The sequence below is a fragment of the Bombus affinis genome, chromosome 16 (genome assembly GCF_024516045.1).
Source record: "Bombus affinis isolate iyBomAffi1 chromosome 16, iyBomAffi1.2, whole genome shotgun sequence".
NCBI lineage: Eukaryota > Metazoa > Arthropoda > Insecta > Hymenoptera > Apidae > Bombus > Bombus affinis.
The window spans coordinates 3692284-3711582 of record NC_066359.1 but is presented as its reverse complement, the minus strand read 5'-3'; the positions used below and the strand labels follow the sequence as shown (position 1 = coordinate 3711582).

The following is a 19299-nucleotide window of genomic DNA, read 5'->3' as shown; positions in this document are numbered from 1 at the left end:
TTGATCTTTTTTCTGTTCTTTGTGTCATTTAGCGGTCATCCGAAAAGGTTGATTTATTGATTTTTATATATATATTTATTGATTTATTTATATATATTTATATATTTATATATTATAAAGGATGATTTATATATATCTTATTTTAAATTTATTTTTAAAGAGACCCGATAAATTCATAGTGTTTTATAAGAAACGACTAATAACAGTTTTAGTTATGTCGGTTTGATCTAATTAATATTCGTTTGTATAATCAACGTTCTTAATATTCTCTCGAGGTTTAAAGGCGCGATAAAAACACATCGTTTAGTTTCAAAATCAAATGAAAATTCATATAGTTTCGATGTGCATCTAGTTGACAACGTGTATGCAGGTACTTTCGTTAACTGTTGGAAACCAGCATTTTTGCATTAACTTTTTTCACAACCTCTAACTACCTTGTTATATGAGGCGCGTACTGTATAACGAATTTAAAAACTTCTCTTCTGCAAACGATAGGAAATGTGACTTATCGCTAAAATGCGGATTTTTGTGCAAATTTATATTCTCACCCATCCTAGTTGAACAAATGGAATCTAATTGAAGAAATTTATTTCATTCGCACGAATATTATAACAAATACTTTACATATATATATAGTATGCAGTAGTAGTAGTATGGAGAATCGTAAGAAATATTTATTATATATACATATTTTTTATTATATATATGTAATAAATATTTCATACGATTCTGCATACTATATATATATATATATATCTAAAGTATTATAATATTCGTGGGAATGAAATAAATTTCTTAATAAATGTTTTATATTATATATATATTTTACTTTATTATAATAAATATTTCGTACGATTCTGCATACTACGCGTCTTGCTGCGTATTTAAAATTTCCCATAGATGGATGAAAATCCATCGCAGTTTTGTTGCGTTTTTCACCCCGTGGCGTGGTCTTGAAATGTTTCGAACATGATCGGTTGAACCGAATCGTGACAGAGATCGTGATCACATCCATAGAAAGTCTGCCTACGCTCTGGTGTAAATGCGTGTAAGCTGGGAAGGAAGTATCAAACTAGATAAGCGCAGCAACGTTCATTACTTCCGTCTAGCGTGGATGCTGCGCGTTATATTCGTTCGTCCGCTATGAGATTCGTGAATTGGTCCCTTTCTAACGCATTCACGCAATCAGCCTGATGAATAGACACGCCTTCCCAGCATTTTTTACCCTGTCACTTCCTCCCTTGTTTCTACGAAGCCAGTCGGCTCTTGCAAACAAACGCGCGATAAAAGGAACAGAGCGTAGAGGGGCGAGGATGAAGAAAATTTCTAAACAGAGAAGGAAGGACTTCTTCGAACAAAAGTATCGTACACTGCTGGCCGATAGATTTTACTTTTTTATTTTCTATGTTTTCACGAGGTTGGTGTGTACGTCGCTGTTTCGAAGTTTGAATTTGCCGCGCCGAAGTTTTGCCGAAGTTTGAATATCGCACATTCAATTCATATTTATTAATTTGTTAATTATGTTGATTATCAAATATATCAAAGAGGAAGAAATTTTCGAGAAATCGGTACGTTCGATGTTAGCAAGATTTTTTAGTGAGAATGTGACGCTTCGTTGTCGTGACATTGACGCATAATTAGAATATTCGTGCGATCTTCTTACGTGAACCGTAAATGTAGAAAAAGCGTCACGAAGGTTTCTGGAAACGTAAGATTAGCATTTAGGGAAGGTTAAAGACGTTTCCTGTTCCATTTAAGTAATTCCTTGATACGTAAATTATTTTTAAGAGATTCGTAAACGTAGAAATTATAACAGCTTCGTTCTAAGACCTGTCGAATTCTAAAATTAATCATTCGTGTAAGTCTGGAACAATGAAAAAAAATAGTCTTTGAAAAGGTCTGTCGAATGATATAAATATCATTTTGATTAAATGTACGATATTTTCGAGCAGCTACGAGCAATAAAAATTGTATTATGCAAAACTGCATTTAACGCGCATCGATCTATAATCCTAATAACAACCAGGCATCAATTTCACATTGATACGTCTTAAAATATAAACTGTTACCTATATCTTCCGTTTTATTTGATTTTTTATCTAAAAAAATCTTATGTAATATATATAAAATGTTTCAATTTAATACGATCAAACAAACCAGTTCATTTTATGAATAAAAGCAAGAAAATAATGTATAATTATTTACAAAGAGGTCTTACAGATATTGACGATAGTTGGATATGTCGTAGAAATTAATATTTGCTACAACTTTTTCCTATACATATAATCCACGCTCGGTCTCAGTTTCCGAGATATTCACGAAAACAATTTGGACATTTTTACGCTTATGTTTTGGTTCGACTTATCGCAAGCACGATTATGTTACATGCGCTGGCCACGATGAGTTTGTAATCTCACGTTTCAGTTTGTAAACACACTGGCAGAGTACGCGCACGCGTGCGCGAGAGAGAAAGAAGATTTTTAGTCATATATAATAGATTCTATGTCCGGAATAGACAGTCTGACCATCAAATTCTTTTTAGTTGGGTGGAAATCAGATTTGCAAGTCAAACTTGGCATAAATCGATTGCAATCAGATCGAAAGTTACTTAATTGCTAGCTAGCTTGATGATCTGTATTGAGTTAGGTTTGAGTTTGTACAGTGGGTTCAATCCGGCCAACATTTCCTATAGTAATAAACCTGACTAAAAATCGTCTCTCACCTTTTTCGAACTCATCGCGGCCTGAACGTTATAGGTAGATACGATACGGAAGAAAGTTGCTGGTTTACTGAATTCTCTCGAAGAGCTCGGCAAAATTGCATTCTTCTTTCTCATCTGCCTGTGTTCAAATATCGAAACGTGAGATGATATATAAACTCATGGCAGCCAGAGCGTGTAACATAAACATGTCCGTGGATAAATCATAATAAAAGTGTCAAAAATATTTTCATAAATATTTCTAAAAAACTAAGATCAACTAGTGATTATATGCGCAAAGAAGAGTTGTCCAAAACGTCAATTTCTACAACATATATAAAAAAATCATGGAATTCGCTGAGCCATTCTGCTAATCAAAAAATGTTAATTATCTATATATCATCCACCTCACCGATATTTTTGAATACGTTGTCGAGCACGTGATTACGAAAAACTTTTTCTCATACGTACAACTGCCGCTCGTAGTTTGTTTTTGAAATATTCGCAGAATACTGCCGTTACCACACAGTGAATTTTGCTTGTTATTTTGCTTGTCCGTGACGACGTATGCGTTAGTATTGGTTATCTTATGGTTAATATTCGGATAAAGTTACACCTAATCAAACTTGATTCTTATCTTTTGTTATGGTCTTACATAAGTTTGGATTAGGTGTGATTTTATCCGGTCGCCTCACGCAACCAACACTGATGCCTACGCTGTCACGGACAAGCACGATACAGGCAGAATTCGCTGTAGTGGTATATATGTACCCGTACCTCAATTCACGCGGCACTTTTTTTACATGTGTCCCTTTTTTACGCCGTAAATTATAACAATTTACGCGGTAGTTTTCACGCGTGATCTTAATTTACGCGGCCAGAAAATATATTTTCCTGGAAGTTTTAAATGTAACAAGTGTATACGGTAACTTATACGACGATGTTAAAACCCGTCAGTGCCGTATGAGATAAGGGTAAAAGTACATTACGTTACGCTGGTCATCATATGTGTACGTATTTTTTCTTCTGTATATATATATATATATTATATATATATATATTATATATTATATATATTATATTATATATATATTATTATAAATATATATATATATATATATATATATATATATATATATATATATATATTTATAATAATATATATATAATATAATATATATAATATATAATATATATATATAATATATAATATATATATATAATAATATATATATATATATATATATATTTATAATAATAATAATATATATAATTATAATATATATGTAGTATCGTTTATCTCGAGGTAATCAGGTGATCGATTCTGAAGTCTGAAAATCGAGTTTATTGTGAAAATACTTAAATGAAATACAGGAATAAACAACAATTAATAACAGTAATAATTAAATAAACAACAACCAATTAATAACAGTAAACAATAAATAACAAGTTCTGTGCAATGTTTACCTGAAAATCGAGAATCGATTTTCAACGTTCTAAGCTACCGATCTTTCTCCGTCAATCTTCAATATTTTAAATAATTATTCTTTTCTCTGTGATCTTGTCTATCTCTAATGTTGCTCTCTGTCCGTCCGTTTGGGAAATAAGTGTCTCTCAAAATGGCTGTCCGTGAAACAAAGAAAGTCGCTCTGTCCGTGAAACAAAAGAAGTCGTACTGTCCGTAAACCGAGAAAGTCCCTATCACACTTGAACTATGGAGTTTACATATATAATTATAATTATAATAATATAAATATGTATATAGTTTTTTTGCGAATACCTAGGAAACTATAGTCGACCGACGGTTATATGTAAGAAAAAAGTTGTTGAAAATGTTGGTCTCTACTACATATCGAAAAATTATTGAAATCAATAAGACGGGTAGGGGTATCCATAATCACCGAAGCGTTGTACAAACATAGGACTGCAGACGCTTTATGAAAAAGTTACAACAGAGGACGAATGTAGTTATGGAAGACAGATTGGCCGTGTAGGGAATATGTTTGGCCCGCGAGATCGCCGGATCTCACACCGTCGGACTTTTATCTATAGGGAATAGTAAACGGGACAGTATATCGTACATACATTGACTCGAGATGAGAACCAGTCTAAAGCATTTTCGATGTATTCAGCGATCTGAAGCAGAAATTCGGAAGTCGATCTGCCGGAAAAATATCAAGCATAAAAACGAAACGAGGTATTTGCAAATGGAAGCATAAGGAGTTAACCTAAAAACGGTTAGTTTTCGTGTTTTTTACGTAACCTTATGTAAAGTGTCTGCGGACTTACATATAGTTTATATAACATCCCTTTCTTGTTTCTCCTGACAAAGAACAAGCTGGTGAAATTCGATCGTCTTGAAAGATTTAAGAAACACTCGGTAGTCAAAGTGTTTTTCTGCTATGGCTCGGCTTAAGGGAAAGTTACGGATACGCCCTTTTCGCTTTACGCGGCTGGATTAGCGAGACGAAAAGCGTAATTGGAAAAACTCGGAACGAAGGAAAGCGAAGAATCGCGGTGGAAACGCGCAAAGTGGGGCGAGTCGCGTCGAGCGGTTTCGAGACCGAACGAAAGTGGACGATCGCGGCATAGTGGCAGCTGGTGCGAGGAGCTTCGAAGCGCGCGGCGATCAGTTCGAATTGAGCGTTTCGCGACGAAGCAACGAGAGCAGCGGCCGCGGTTTCATCTTTCTGTTGTGTGTTTGGTGTGTTTTGTTCCCGATTATACGCGTCGTCGACGATGACACTCCGGTGCCCGATAACGTGCAGGTGAAACGTTCATACGAGAGGAAACCGTGTTCTACCACTCACACTTCCGGTATATCTATCTGGTCCATTCTGAGGATTCGACGCGGCGATTTTTCTAAACGACCGACGACTCACGTGGGGACAACTTTTCGATAAGAAGGTCCTGATCGACGTGCAGAAAGGTTCGGAATATCTTGTTACGATATGTCGAAGAAGCACAGAATAGCATTGTTATTTTATATTTAAGAGGAATGTTATATAATTAATATAGAGAGCGTGGTTTTTTATGCGAGTTTCTTCCTTTTTTTTTTGCTTTTTTATTGTTGTTTTACTTGCCAAGTATTATAGAAAACGCTGTACTTTAGATACTTTATACATCAGATTGACCCAGAAGTTTCTTTCGTTTTATAAGGAAATACTAGATGCACAGCATCTTTTGTTTTATATTATTTTATTGAATTATGTATGATCCATTTAGTTCTATTTCTATTTTTACGATTATACATAATCCAATAAAATAAAATGTTATGCATTTGTTATCTGTTCGTAAAATGAAAGAAACTTTTCGGACAATCTGATATTTTACATGTTCCGAAGCTTCGGACAAATTTCTAAAGCGGTCCATAGCTTTCTCAAATATTCTCTATTTCAAATATTAGGCAATATTCTTTATTCCAAATATATATGTATGTATATTTATATTATATTTATGTATATTATGTTATATACAATGTGTAATATATCATAATATATTATATAACATATATTCTATACTATATATATTATTATTTATATTATATATTACTATTTGTATATATATGCACATTCTACATTTCCCGAATATTCGAAAACTTATTCTAAAGCACTAAATTTCCCCCATATCCTATGTCGACAAATATTCAAGAACTTAATCCAAAACCCAAAATAAATTTTTGCAGAAATTCAAAGTTTTCCCAAATATACGAACAAAGCATAGCGTATTTCCCAAATATTCAAGAGTCGTAAAAATTTTCTACAGCGCCGCAAGATCCTTCCAAAGTTTTCCTACCCTTCCAAAAATTTCATTTGAAAATTTAGAATTTCCTCTGATTAAAGATTTCCACGATGTCCCAGAATTTTCTATCGCGTCTCGAAGCTTCCCAGAATTTTCTATCGCGTCTCGAAGCTTCCCAGCATTTTCTATCGCGTCTCGAAGCTTCGCAGAATTTTCTATCGCGTCTTGAAGCTTCCCAGCATTCTCTATCGCATCCCGAAGCTTCCCAGAATTTTCTGTCGCGTCTCGGAGCTTCGCAGAATTTTCCATCGTTCTCCAAACGCCCGGCAGAACGTCGCAAAGTTCTCATTGAATTTTCCTCCAAACGCACCTTGCCGCTCGTACCAGCGTTTTTCTATAGAAGACAGGCGGCTCGCCGCATCTCAAGTATCATCAAGTCGCCATTAGATTTAATGTACTCGATTGTTCTTGTTACGCGGCGAAGGTATGCAGCTGGATGTTGGATTGTGCATCGCGGCGACGGGTCAATCAACCGCGGGTGTTTATACCCCCTTGAGCGACGGTCCCCGTAACAAACTGTTGACCTCGGTACAGAGGGGAACTTGCGAATCATCGAGTCGAGGGGACTCTATTTTTACATCGTTTTTTAAACCTGTGTCGTTGTTCGATTCGCTCCTGACACCATCCGTAAGTCTACACCGATTATTAACAATCAACTCTAGATCCTGTCACCGTTTGATTCTGATGAGCGGTAGAGATCCAAAATAGCGAATATTCTAAATATCTGCTTGGCAGAACGTCGTTACGAGTAAAAATGAATCTCTATTCAAGACAGTTTTCAATGAATGTGAAGAAAATTTCTCGAAGAATGAAACGATTAGAAAATATTAATCTTTAATCGTCTCGATTACGAATGAAATCAGTCTGAATGATTAAAATCTCTTTTTTACCACCAGCAATCGTTGTCGATGACAGAAGCTTAATTTTGGTTACCAGGTAACAAGTGACCGTAATTTTTCTTGGTTACCAATAACCATTGTCGATATCTCGAATTTTATTTTGGTTACCCATCACCAGTATCGGCGACAAATATTTTTCTGGTTGTATTCGACTAATGTTGAATCGTTATTAACATTAATTAATTAATTGATATTCATTGAAAACACAGAAAAGCTTAATTATAAATATTTTGCTAAACAAAGAAACGATATGAAGATATCTGAAACAGAGAATGTAGTAAAAGATAGTATAATACAATATTGATACAATTGTATTAATATTGAATGTTAATTATCAGTAATGTTAAGAACGATTTAATAAATATTTTCGTCGTCGACAATGGTTATCGGTAAGCAAAATAAAGTTCGGTCTATCGATAAAGGTTACTGATAATCAAAAAATTCTGCTTACTTATATCGATTATTGGTAACTGAAATTAAATTTTGGTCATTTATAACGGTTATTCGTAATCGAAATTTTTTAATCAAAGATATTGAGTCGATATTATTATATAGATACTTATTATAAAGATATTAAGTATTATGACCAGTATACTCGTCATGCGTAAAAAGTAGTTAAAATTTTCTGTTTAAATATTGCGACTTGTGCTATCGGTAATTATCAATTATATTAAGAAAGAAGTTTAGTATAAATAAGAACGTAAATGGAGAAAGAATGTCACGAAATTTTCCAGAAACATAAAATTAGCATTTAGGTAATGTCAAAGACGTTTGCTGCCTCATTGAAATAATATCTCGATACGTAAATTATTTTTAAGAGATTTATAAACGTAGAAATTGTAGTAGCTCTGTTCTGAGACCTTTGGAAAATTAATTATGCGCGCAAGTCTGAAATAATGAAAGAAAATAGTCTTTGCAAAAATCTGTTGAATGATACGAACATATCACGTGTTTTATACGAAACATTTTGAAATTTCATTAGCACGGTACAGTGAAACCCATTGTAATGACTATTCTGATTAAGAATTTTGAAATTAAATGTATTAATTAAAAATAAAATTTAAATGTATGCGAAAGTTGCAAGATATTTAATTCGAGTGTATATGTTGCAGAGATCGCAAAAGTATTTAAACATTCAATCTCGTCCACGATATTTTAATAATTATTGACAACACCTATTATATGTTTAAAGTGACTATTCATACTTAAAGTGACTATTCAGTATATAAATTTTTTGCTAACACGTAATTTTTCAACTCACAAGTAAATAAATAAATACCTTACAACTTTCGTATACATTTCCAGATTAGATTCAAATTTTGTCAATATAATCTTGGCAGTCGCGTTTCGTTACGCTGCCAATCAGATAACAAAATATTTTGTACGAAACATACAATATGCGCATGTGGATTTTCTTTGGCGACTGTACAAATACTTTTGCCAGTTGCTCTGTCTTGTAAATTTCCGTTTTTCAATAGTATCGTTTCATTAGTGTTCTTCCATGAATTGTCGTTTTATTTCCAGTTATCAAATAGCAAACAGTTACTCCGGAGGAAAGTGTATTGCGTCGTGAACGTTGATGGCGCGCAATGAAGTACGAACAATTTCATTTTTACCGCCATTCGGAATAGACACGATAATTCTGTGCTCGCCTCTCTGAAACGTAGTTTAACTCTAGGGGTCTTGAATGGAGAATAATTTACTCTTTTATTGCTTCTGCAGAAGAGAAACATAAATTTCAAACGCCTATTGTAAACGAGCAAATATCCCAACTGAGTTCTCTAAAAAAAAGCTAGCAAAATTTCTATTGATTTCGTTTTCGAAAAAATTCTGTGTTACTATACTGTGTAGTATGGTAGTTATCGATCCTACTAGTTTACGTTTCGATATCAGTGTTCGGAATTTTATTGGTGAATTTGATCAGTGCAGCGGTTATCTGGAATCGTAATTTCCTTGCAATCATATTTTCTTCGAAACAGCATAACAATCGGGAAATTGGAAGGGTTTTCACAACACTAGTCGCTTTCACGGCAAAGCACTTGTATGGTTGTAATAATAAAGACTATATCGCGGTCGGTTAGGGACGTTGTACAAGCCTCTGGAAACAGGTGCTTGGTTAATGGCGCATAAATTTCATTCGATCGTATAAACCATTGGCGAATGACCAAGATCGGTAGAAAGTCTGAAGCTATTGTTCGAATATTGATATTGGAAGTCACGTGGAACTTGAACCGTGGCTGTACAAGCTTCTGCAACTTAGCAGAGAAACTTGAGAGTTACGATATGTTATTCTCTTCTGTTTAGGTGTATATGAAGTAATTAATGTATGTAATTAAGCGATAGACATTTCGTTTAATTATCATCGAAATGTTAAGATACGTGAACGTACACGTATGCTACGTTACATTTCGATTTATCAAATTTTGTCTATTCTCTGTCCTTTGTTTCGCCCTGCTTTTCCATTTTTCGAGATACCTTGAGATACTGGAAAAATGTAAAATTTTAGTCAATCAGAAAAAACGTGTTTTCAAGCAAAATTATATCGCGATGATGACTAATTATTTTTAATTAAACGAGGAAAAAATAGAGCCAGGCAAAAATGATAAAACTTTAGCCTTTTTGATTTCGAAATGGCAAATAGAAATTAGTTTCAGCGAAGGAGAGCGGTGTTAGTAGAAACTAACCAATATAACAACATCTAATATAGAAATATTAGATCACCGTTGTTTATTAATTAATTATATCTGCCTATAAAAAAGGAAAAAAAAGAAATAAGAAACGAAGAGCAAAGTCGATAGAAAGGTTTACTTTCTTGCGACTTAATTCTATTTAAACCTTCGTTAAAAGGAATGAAATTTGTGGAAAGTGAAGAGAAGGGGAAAAAAGATAAAAGGAAGCGAACGGGTCTGTCCATTGTCACGAAAAACGAGCCTCCTCGCCATTTCCCCTCGATGGAGCGTGCTTTCAAACCGGAAGAGATATCGGAGAGTTTAATTTATCGATCGTAGGGAATCGGCTCGTGATGCTGGGGGAAATAAAACGACAGGAGCACGTACGTTCGAAGAGAGAGAAACTCTTTCTATAGCTTCGTTTCGTTAATTTGAATAAAGATCAGTTCTTGTGTAACAACTATAAGTAAACGTAACACCTGATTACACATCAGCCACGTGTTGCTGACTTTAGTGACTGCTGTGTTATATTACCGCGTGCTGTATACTGCACCAGCAGAGTTAAGAATATCAATGCAAAAGCTGATTTGGAATTTTCAATTAACTCGTTACTCTCTTTATAGTTGTGAAACTAAAAGTTGACAAAGTCGAATCGAATTTCGGATTGACCCGTCTTCGTTCTTTCAAAATGTAAATGCGATGCAATTAATTTTTGCCAGAGACGAGATTACGCTTTTTAAAGAAGGTCTATATGATCCGGAATGGACGTTGTATCTCAATAGAGATAAAACGTTGATAATGTTTCCAATTATTTGGTTTCAGTGTCCAACATAATGTACTTTTGCTTATTATATCACTATTTTCATGTAACATCATATTAGCTTGTTCCAAAGATTCCTTTCGTTTTATAACTCGAATGATCCATTCTGTTCTATTAACATAAAGACCACGATATTTGATAGATTAGATCTCATGTTTGTATAAAGATGCGTTGTTGTAAAAGACGTTTGTTGTTTGTAGAAGAAAGACTTTTAGGACAACCTGATATTACATATATGTCGAGTTATCATTGGGGTTAGGGTTTAACGAATCTTCATTTGGATTGATCATTGTTATTATACAATATTGATGATAGTTAATGGTACAAATATGATTATTACAGAATTTGACGATTAACCGTGACGATCAGATACTCGAGGTATCTGTTAATGATCTTAGGTTCAACGGGATAGCAAATGCGCTTTCTTCCAAAGTCTAAGTCGAACTGAACTAGCCCACAGTCTAAGTGGAACTAAACTTGTCCACAGTTCAAGTGGAACTCCCACATGTACTTTACTCTGTACTCTTCAAGTCAACTCTATTTTGAACGAGAGCTGTACAACTACTGTATACCTCTGTTAGGTAAAAACGTCCATCCCGTGACCGTGGCTACGTTCAGCGACCAGATGTCACCTCGAGCCCAAGCCTACTGTCATAAATCTCGGGCAAACATATTCCGATTAAATCATAAACAATTACCACTAAGTTTTATTCCTTAAGAACAGCTATAATAAAAAGTTTAGACTAAAGTATTGGGGATTTTCCCAAAATTCCAAAGCAAAGGCCTCGATGTTCTTTCATCTCCGACATAAATATATATATATATATATATATATATATATATATATATATATATAATTTTTGTTTATGAGAGTCTATCCCAAACATAGAGAATAGCGGAGTGAGAATACAGAAAACATAGTGAAAGGAAGCAGATAGCAATGGCGGACACAAAAAGATGTAGCGGAAGATCAACTAGCTTTTTTTATTCGTTACAACTTGTCTAAGCGAATTAATCAGAGTATGAGTATGATACGAAGCGTGAAATCGATTACACTCGCACAATCGATACTCTCTTTCCGCTCTTTCATAGAATGCAGCCCACCTTGTTGGGCTGTTACGACCAGCGGCTTCAGCGATTAATCAAACAAGACTATCCAGGCCTCTGGTTCACACTGCACACACAAGCTTATCGTTTCAACGTTGCATAAACCATAGTTGACAACAAAGGATCGAGGCGGATGAGTAACGATCGCGATGGTTCTCGCGCGTCTTTCGCGATCCAGGCTGATTTTAACGTTTTCTTGCGCGGGAATTAAATAGAAAATCATCAAACTAGAACTTGAATTTTGAAACAGTGTCTAAATGATTAAATGATATCCTTCAAGTTCTTTTTCGTAAGCGAAGCGTGAACTCGGTAGAATTTAGTAATCGATGTCGGATTGTAACTTCCACCTGTTCTTACAATTCTCATTAGTCTTTGTTATTACGTTATTATTAGACTGCGGATTTTTATGCAAGTTCGTATTTCCGAGGATATTCTTGGAAAATTAGTACCTCGGTAGGAAATTCGGCGTTGTGCAATTCTCTGCGCTTTCAAATTTCGCGCTCTGGATAAATGATATTTATGGTATTAGTCTTATTTCACTGAAAACGTTCGAGTAAGATTACAAAATAAAACAATCATTTAAGTACAACTTAATTTTATATTAAACAGCTACGAATACTATGCGTTCGACGAGTATATTCGTCATATTCATTGCTCTTTGGCACACTTCTCATGTTAGATAAAGAGATCCCAACAGCTAACTGGTGAAATCGTATAATAATAAAAAGCAATCAGATTTCGAAGACAATTCTAAGCCAGAGAAGCTTTTTCTTTCTTCTAGAAAATTCGATATTTGTTGCTGGTACAGTGTCTTGTCTACGAGAAGTTTTCGTGTATGTTACAACCCGATAGATCGTCTACAACGCAAGTTAGAAATGAGATGCGTCGACGCAACTTTAGTTTGCTCCTTAATTAACCAGTTAGCTGTGGCTAATTAACCTCTTAGAAAAACGTGTACTTAAAATGTGTCGCATAGTTCACACGATATACACTTTTTTCATAATAATTAAAATCTTTTTATTTGTTCGTTTTATTTCATCTTGGCCTGCAAATATTGAAAACATCTTAAGATTTACGAATATACTTTAGTTGTCACTAAAATCGCAACTTAAACAGCAAATTGTAACTCCTTTCTACGCACGACGAATATACTCGTCATAACAGAAAATATTGCTATTCCTTCGTGACGAGTATACTCGTCATAACAGAAAATATTGCCATTCCTTCGTGACGAGTATACTCGTCATAACAGAAAATATTGCCATTCCTTCGTGACGAGTATACTCGTCATAACAGAAAATATTGCCATTCCTTCGTGACGAGTATACTCGTCATAACAGAAAATATTTCCATTCCTTTGTGACGAGTATACTCGTCATAACAGAAAATATTTCCATTTCTTCGTGACGAGTATACTCGTCAAAAAGAGTTAACTGATTAATGAGTCAAGATACACGGCATCCACTGGCCCTAACATTCGACAAACCTAAATCGATCAAAGGAAATTCCATGAACATTGCACGTGCGCGTGCAGTTTGCATAATCGGATTATGCCACTTGTGTAATAGCGATCAACCCGGATATCCGGCTAACGCATGCTCCGAGAGCCGTGAACAACCAAGAAAGTGGGATTTCGAGGAAAACGTCGATGAATTTTAGTCTGCTCCAGTGCTTTCGATACAATTTTGCACCTGGAAACACGGAAACTCGCTGCGCTTCGGGGCCAAGCCGATTTTCGCCTTGTTTATCCGCGTGATAACGATCTATACGTATAGCGACTCGAGCACGCGACTCAAACCGTACACGCGGCACTTCCTTCATATCGGAATTATGTAACACGTGTCTGCATGGTATTTCATAGGGAATAGAGACATAAATACGACGATGATGATACTTTCCTGAGTGCTTGTTCGTTGCGACTATAATCCTCGTTGGAAAAGACACTTGGGTCTCTGAAATTTATTATACCGGGTGTTTCGTTCTAACGTATAAATTGCTCGTCTTTCATACGACGAATTAAAGTTGAGATATCTGGCAAAATAATAGTTTCTCGACGTAAGTAGTCGAGATAATAATACTTTTTTATAGGAAATATTGAGATGGACTGATGTATTTAAAAATATATGATTGCATTTTGAAAGGAATAAAGTTGACCTTGAAATCTTGCCCCACTACTGCAAAAAAAAAAAATAATTTGCACAATACGATGTCCTGCATGACGTCGAAAGAAACAGCTTTCATTTTCTCTGTTTTTCAACGACAAAACGTTTCTTTTTCTAATTTTGATCCTTAATAATGACTAATTATACTTTAATTATACTTAATTGTTCTCTAATATTACTCGCGAGGTATTGTACCGTTTCCAGTTAAACGAAATACTCTGTGTATGCTGGAGTGATTAATTGAGAAAAGAAATTAGGAAGATTGGAGAAAATATGTGGCAGTCAGTGAATAGGAAATTCTGGGACAATATCATTGTAAATCGTCGAGGCAATTAATTATTATTAATTGTGTAAAACGATGAATTATGATCAACTAAGCATTGAATTAATTACGAAAAGAAATTAGAGGATACGACAGACGAATGAACAATCTCCGGTGTTCTGTTACGATAAACAACGAACGATCTTACGCTTTGCGAATTAATTCCGATTTTGTATATCTCGCAGCTATAAACGTCTGTTAGAGTGCCGTATAAAAGACTAAAATAAATGCCGTATAAAATACATACTGTAGCTTGTACGAGTTTTACAAGCTTTACAAGCGCGTGCACACGCCAGCTTCGCACACTGCTGCACGATCCATGTTTAAGTACACGCTATACATTATATTTGCTCTAAACTGAGCGTCTGGTGAACGTGAAAGAGGAACTGGTAAAGAAAGACCAGTGGCAACGATCAACCTGGTAGGCCGCTTCTAAACACTTGCACAGGGAGATTGTGTCTAATTAGATCCAATTAACATCTATCCTTTCACAATGGACGATTATCTCTCTTATTGTACAAGCTTCGTTCAACCGCTTTATCGGTTATTTGTCTCGATCTTTCGAGCCTGTAAGACTCGTGTAAACATGATTTATCGTGAGTGTAGAAACGCGACAAAGACAGACAATGGGTCGTAAGATCAGTAGAAAATTACCTTTGGAATAATCTGTCGCTAATAGAGGCAAAGAAGCACAATTGTCTGTTTTAACGAGCGTAGAATTCACGCACACGGCCTTGTCCTCATTTTTCCACGATTGACCCATAGATTTTGCAACGCTTTACCGGATAACGTATAAAAAAAGGGCACGCGACTGCATAATTTTGCAGCCTGTGATCGGTGCACACGTATATCCAGCCTGTTCTCGAGGTCGATCTATGCTTTATGATCCGATTTGATCGCCAGTCGTATATCTTCCCTTATCGATACGATGTGGGTCAGAGTTACGTTTAGGGTTACGTGTCATTCGCATTAGTTCCGAGTAACAGGATTTAGCTGATCAACAGCTGCAACTGAACTGCGCCTGTGAATTTCACTTGGCGTTGGATCACATCTGGAAAACGAACCGTTTAACCCCAGCGTTTCTGTAAAATTGCGATTAAAACGAGTGCCGGATCTCAGTTAAACTTCGTGTAGAATCTGAATGAAGTTCTGTTATAGGTTTAAATTGACTGATAATTGGGGTTGGATATTGTCTGAGGGGAACTCCAAATAAAGTCTGACATGGACTCGGTATTAGTCTATTATCTCAATTAAATCTAATATTTGGTGTAATTTAGGCTTACAGCTTGAGTCTGTACGTGTATGAGTAATGTGACTTAGTGTCAGGTCTAACGATGAATTGCCTTACTTAGAATTAGGCTCTTGGGTCTGACCTAAAGTTGGTACTAAGTCTTAGATGAACTTACGATTAATATTAGCTTTTCACGAATTTCTTTTATGATGAAAATGATAATTTATCCAATAATCTACAGTTAATTTATAATTAATATTACAAATTATAATAATATTATAATTATAAAATTATAATAATAAATTTATAATAAATTATAATAATTTTCTATCTGAAGGGAAAGAGGTCTCGTTTCTCTGAATATTATTGCCTCTTCGTTCTTAAAACTGAACTTTTCTTCTACCTTTCTAATTAGTAAAAAGCGGATCGATCGATGAAACATTTATTGGGGATTTTTTTGAGGCAAAGTGGAATAACCGTGGTAGTCATTAGTCGACTAATGTCATTCGCTTGAGAACACCTCGTTTCGCGATCGCAATCGGCTATAGATCGCAGTTCCATGCTGCTTTGACGTCACGGCGAATCGAGCAACGTGACTGTCGTTGATAATCGAGCAGGGAAACGCTTGTCCGCTAACAGTTTCGCCTGATTAATGGCTCTTCTTCCTTGGTCATCCATCAAACGTATGTTCACAGGTGAATTGTTGCCTGTGACTAAAATTTCAAGGCCTGGCGGGCTGATTATTATCAGTTTTGTGGACGATTAGACGTTGGTCACGTATTGCAATAATTACACCTTAATCGTCCAATGCTTCCAATTAACAAAGTAGACTAATAGCAATGACCTGATTGTAATTAAGAGATGTTTCATTTAGGTTCTTTAAACAAAATTGGAAAAATATATTTCCATACCACCATGTTCGATTAACAATTATTGACGTTATCATTGAACGTTGACTACGTTCGACGTGTATACTCGTCATTGCTCGATTTTAAATTACACACCCCGTAAGGAATTTTTCAAACTAAATTTCACTTGACATTTTTTTTCACGATTAATTTTACGTACATTTTCCTGAGAAGTGTTGAAAAAATGACAGTGTTTCGCGTTCGTGTCTATCGTCACGTTCTACAGATAGCGATTGAGTGCGTGAAGAATGTAAATGGCATAATGAGAACCGTGCGTGTAGCTCTTGATAGTTTGGAATACTTTCCTTGTCTCGTGTTACCGTAATAACCGCTATCTTCCTACCAGAAATTTCATTGTACAGGACGATCCATTCGTGTAACTACATAGTTGGTTCTGTGCTCGAGTGTCTCTCTAATTGAAGAAGCACGCGTTTCTTCAATTTCCTGTACACGTTGGATAACGTTTTTACGCTTGTGAATGACTTAGGCTACGCCAAGGTACTCGAAAACTCGTGTACACCTTTTACGAATATATTACGTGATAAGGGAAATATCTTGAAATTTTATTAACAAGAATTGACAGACTCGATCGTGATATTTATGCAAATTCATAATCTTTGTAAAGGCAACCAGAGGAATAGAAAGATAGAACTCGTTTCATGCACATTCTGTTCATTCTTGCGCCTTGAAGTGTTCCATAAATACATAGACATCCACAGTCATTATGATTCCGATTGAAGCTGAAAACCAATCTGAAAAAATGTATATATAGATGACACGATATTTACTATAAATTTCTATGTTTGTCAATTATGGAAATAATGAAGCACACAGGTATTTAACACTAGAGCTGCCGATAGTGAACACGAAGCTATTTCTACCAAAACCAGTGAAAATGACTGGTATTTAAAAAGTTCGTAATAATAGAATATTTTTATATTTATTGAGTTATTACTTTCTTACAGAAGGAATAACATGTTATGTAGTACATTTTTGTTATTATTAATTCATCTGGGTTTCCTGAACGCGGGTTGGCACATTTATAAAATTGTAGAACCAGTTATTCTGACTGCTGTGGTATTTCTAGCGTTAGCATCTAGCGATCCAGCTATCGACCCGGAATTTTCCTGATATCTGATATCGTCATATCGAATGATACGCGGTACAAGTTTTAAAAACGTGTGGCAAGTTGTAGAAAACGAGGAAACTGGTTAATTGGGGTTCGATAAACAGATCGCAGCATCCTTTTACACTTCGACAAGTACCAATCATTTTCACTGCTATTGGTATAAGTAGCCTTGATACAAAATTATTTTCAGTTAGAATACATAAAAAAGGAAATAAAATTCATTATATTATTCTTTTAGTTATCGTTGCGAAAATCATTACATCATTGTGGGAAAAATATAACATGAAGTAGAAATTTTAAAATAAAATTTCTAGTTCTGGTAGTTCTAGTGTTAAATAGTCAAATTACCCATTCAAGTATACATTGTATGTTAAATAAACTTCGGTATTCGGTGGAAACATATTTGATACTATAATAACATAATAATAAAAAAAGTTCTGTCAAAACGTTCTGTAAAAAATGATTACAAGATAGCTAGCTACTCATGCTCCGTATTAATTTTTTTATTAATAATATGCTCGCAGCAGATACCTTGCGACATCCATATACATTTTCAGATTAGTTTCAAATTCTATCGACATAATCGTATCACTCGTGTCTCTTCGTAATACCAATGAAATTTCGAAACGTTTTACATAATGTTTTATATAATACACAATATATATATGAAAGTTTTTCTTTGGGAAGTTTGAAGGACTTTGCTGAGCACTGTAGATGAATACAGGGAAACCGTTTTATCAGACAAAGTGCGCGATTAGAAACGATAATAATCGCTGGCTGCGAAGTAGGTAAGTTGGATCAAGCGGTTTCTCATGTTTAATTAAAACGAAAGCTATAATTTCAGCCACTTCTCTCCACTTTGGCTGATCTGCATGCGTCTACAATTGTAATTTCGTTCTCGGAGCAACATCTCTGGAAAATTGTAATTGTTTCTCTCGATCGAGATAGTTTGGTGTTCGATCATCGATTGGAGCGTTCAGGAACCTGAAAGGAGGGGAAAAACGTTGTTTGCGATGCTCAGTACAGATGCAGATAGTGTAACAGGATCGTTAGGGGCAATTAAAATTTCCGATTTTCACTTCTAACGAAGAAAGTGCCGAACGAATTACCCGAGTTAGTTTCTAAAATCTGCTGCGATCGAAGTTATATCGCGTTAGCTATCGATCTTATTGAGCGGTGATTTCGAGTAGATTTTGCAGTTTTTGGGCTACCAAAGCTTCCCAGAATTTTCAGAGATTCGTAGAATTGTTTCCAACTCTTTGGTGAAATTTTCTGAATTTACCGAAGGTCTTCGGAAGCCTTCAAAAACTTTCACACGTTTTCGGATTTTCAGAATCTTCCAGAGATTTCTGGAGGATTTCAGAAGTCTTTGGAGACCTGCAAAAGCCTCTCAAGAATTTTTAGAAATTCTCTGAGACTCTTAGAATCTTTTAGAAACCTTTAGAATCTTCCTTGAACTTGTATAGAACGTCAAAGACGTTTCAGAATGTGTCAAAGACTTTCAGAATCTTTCAGAGATCATAGAATTTTTCAGAGGCCCTTAGGATTTTCAA

At 35.2% G+C, this 19299-nt stretch overlaps 1 protein-coding gene across 2 annotated transcripts in view; it reads left to right on the top strand.

The window, feature by feature from the left end:
* Positions 1–5289: 5289 nt before the first annotated feature.
* Positions 5290–19299, top strand: part of LOC126925919 (patched domain-containing protein 3) — a 40342-nt gene continuing 26332 nt past the window's right edge. The window contains exon 1 of one of the 2 annotated variants that reach the window (XM_050741932.1): positions 5290–5627. The gene's annotated coding sequence lies outside the window, so the exon portion shown is untranslated. Of the gene's footprint in view, positions 5628–7107; positions 7127–19299 lie in introns of those variants that run through there. The other variant, XR_007714188.1, reaches the window with a different exon arrangement.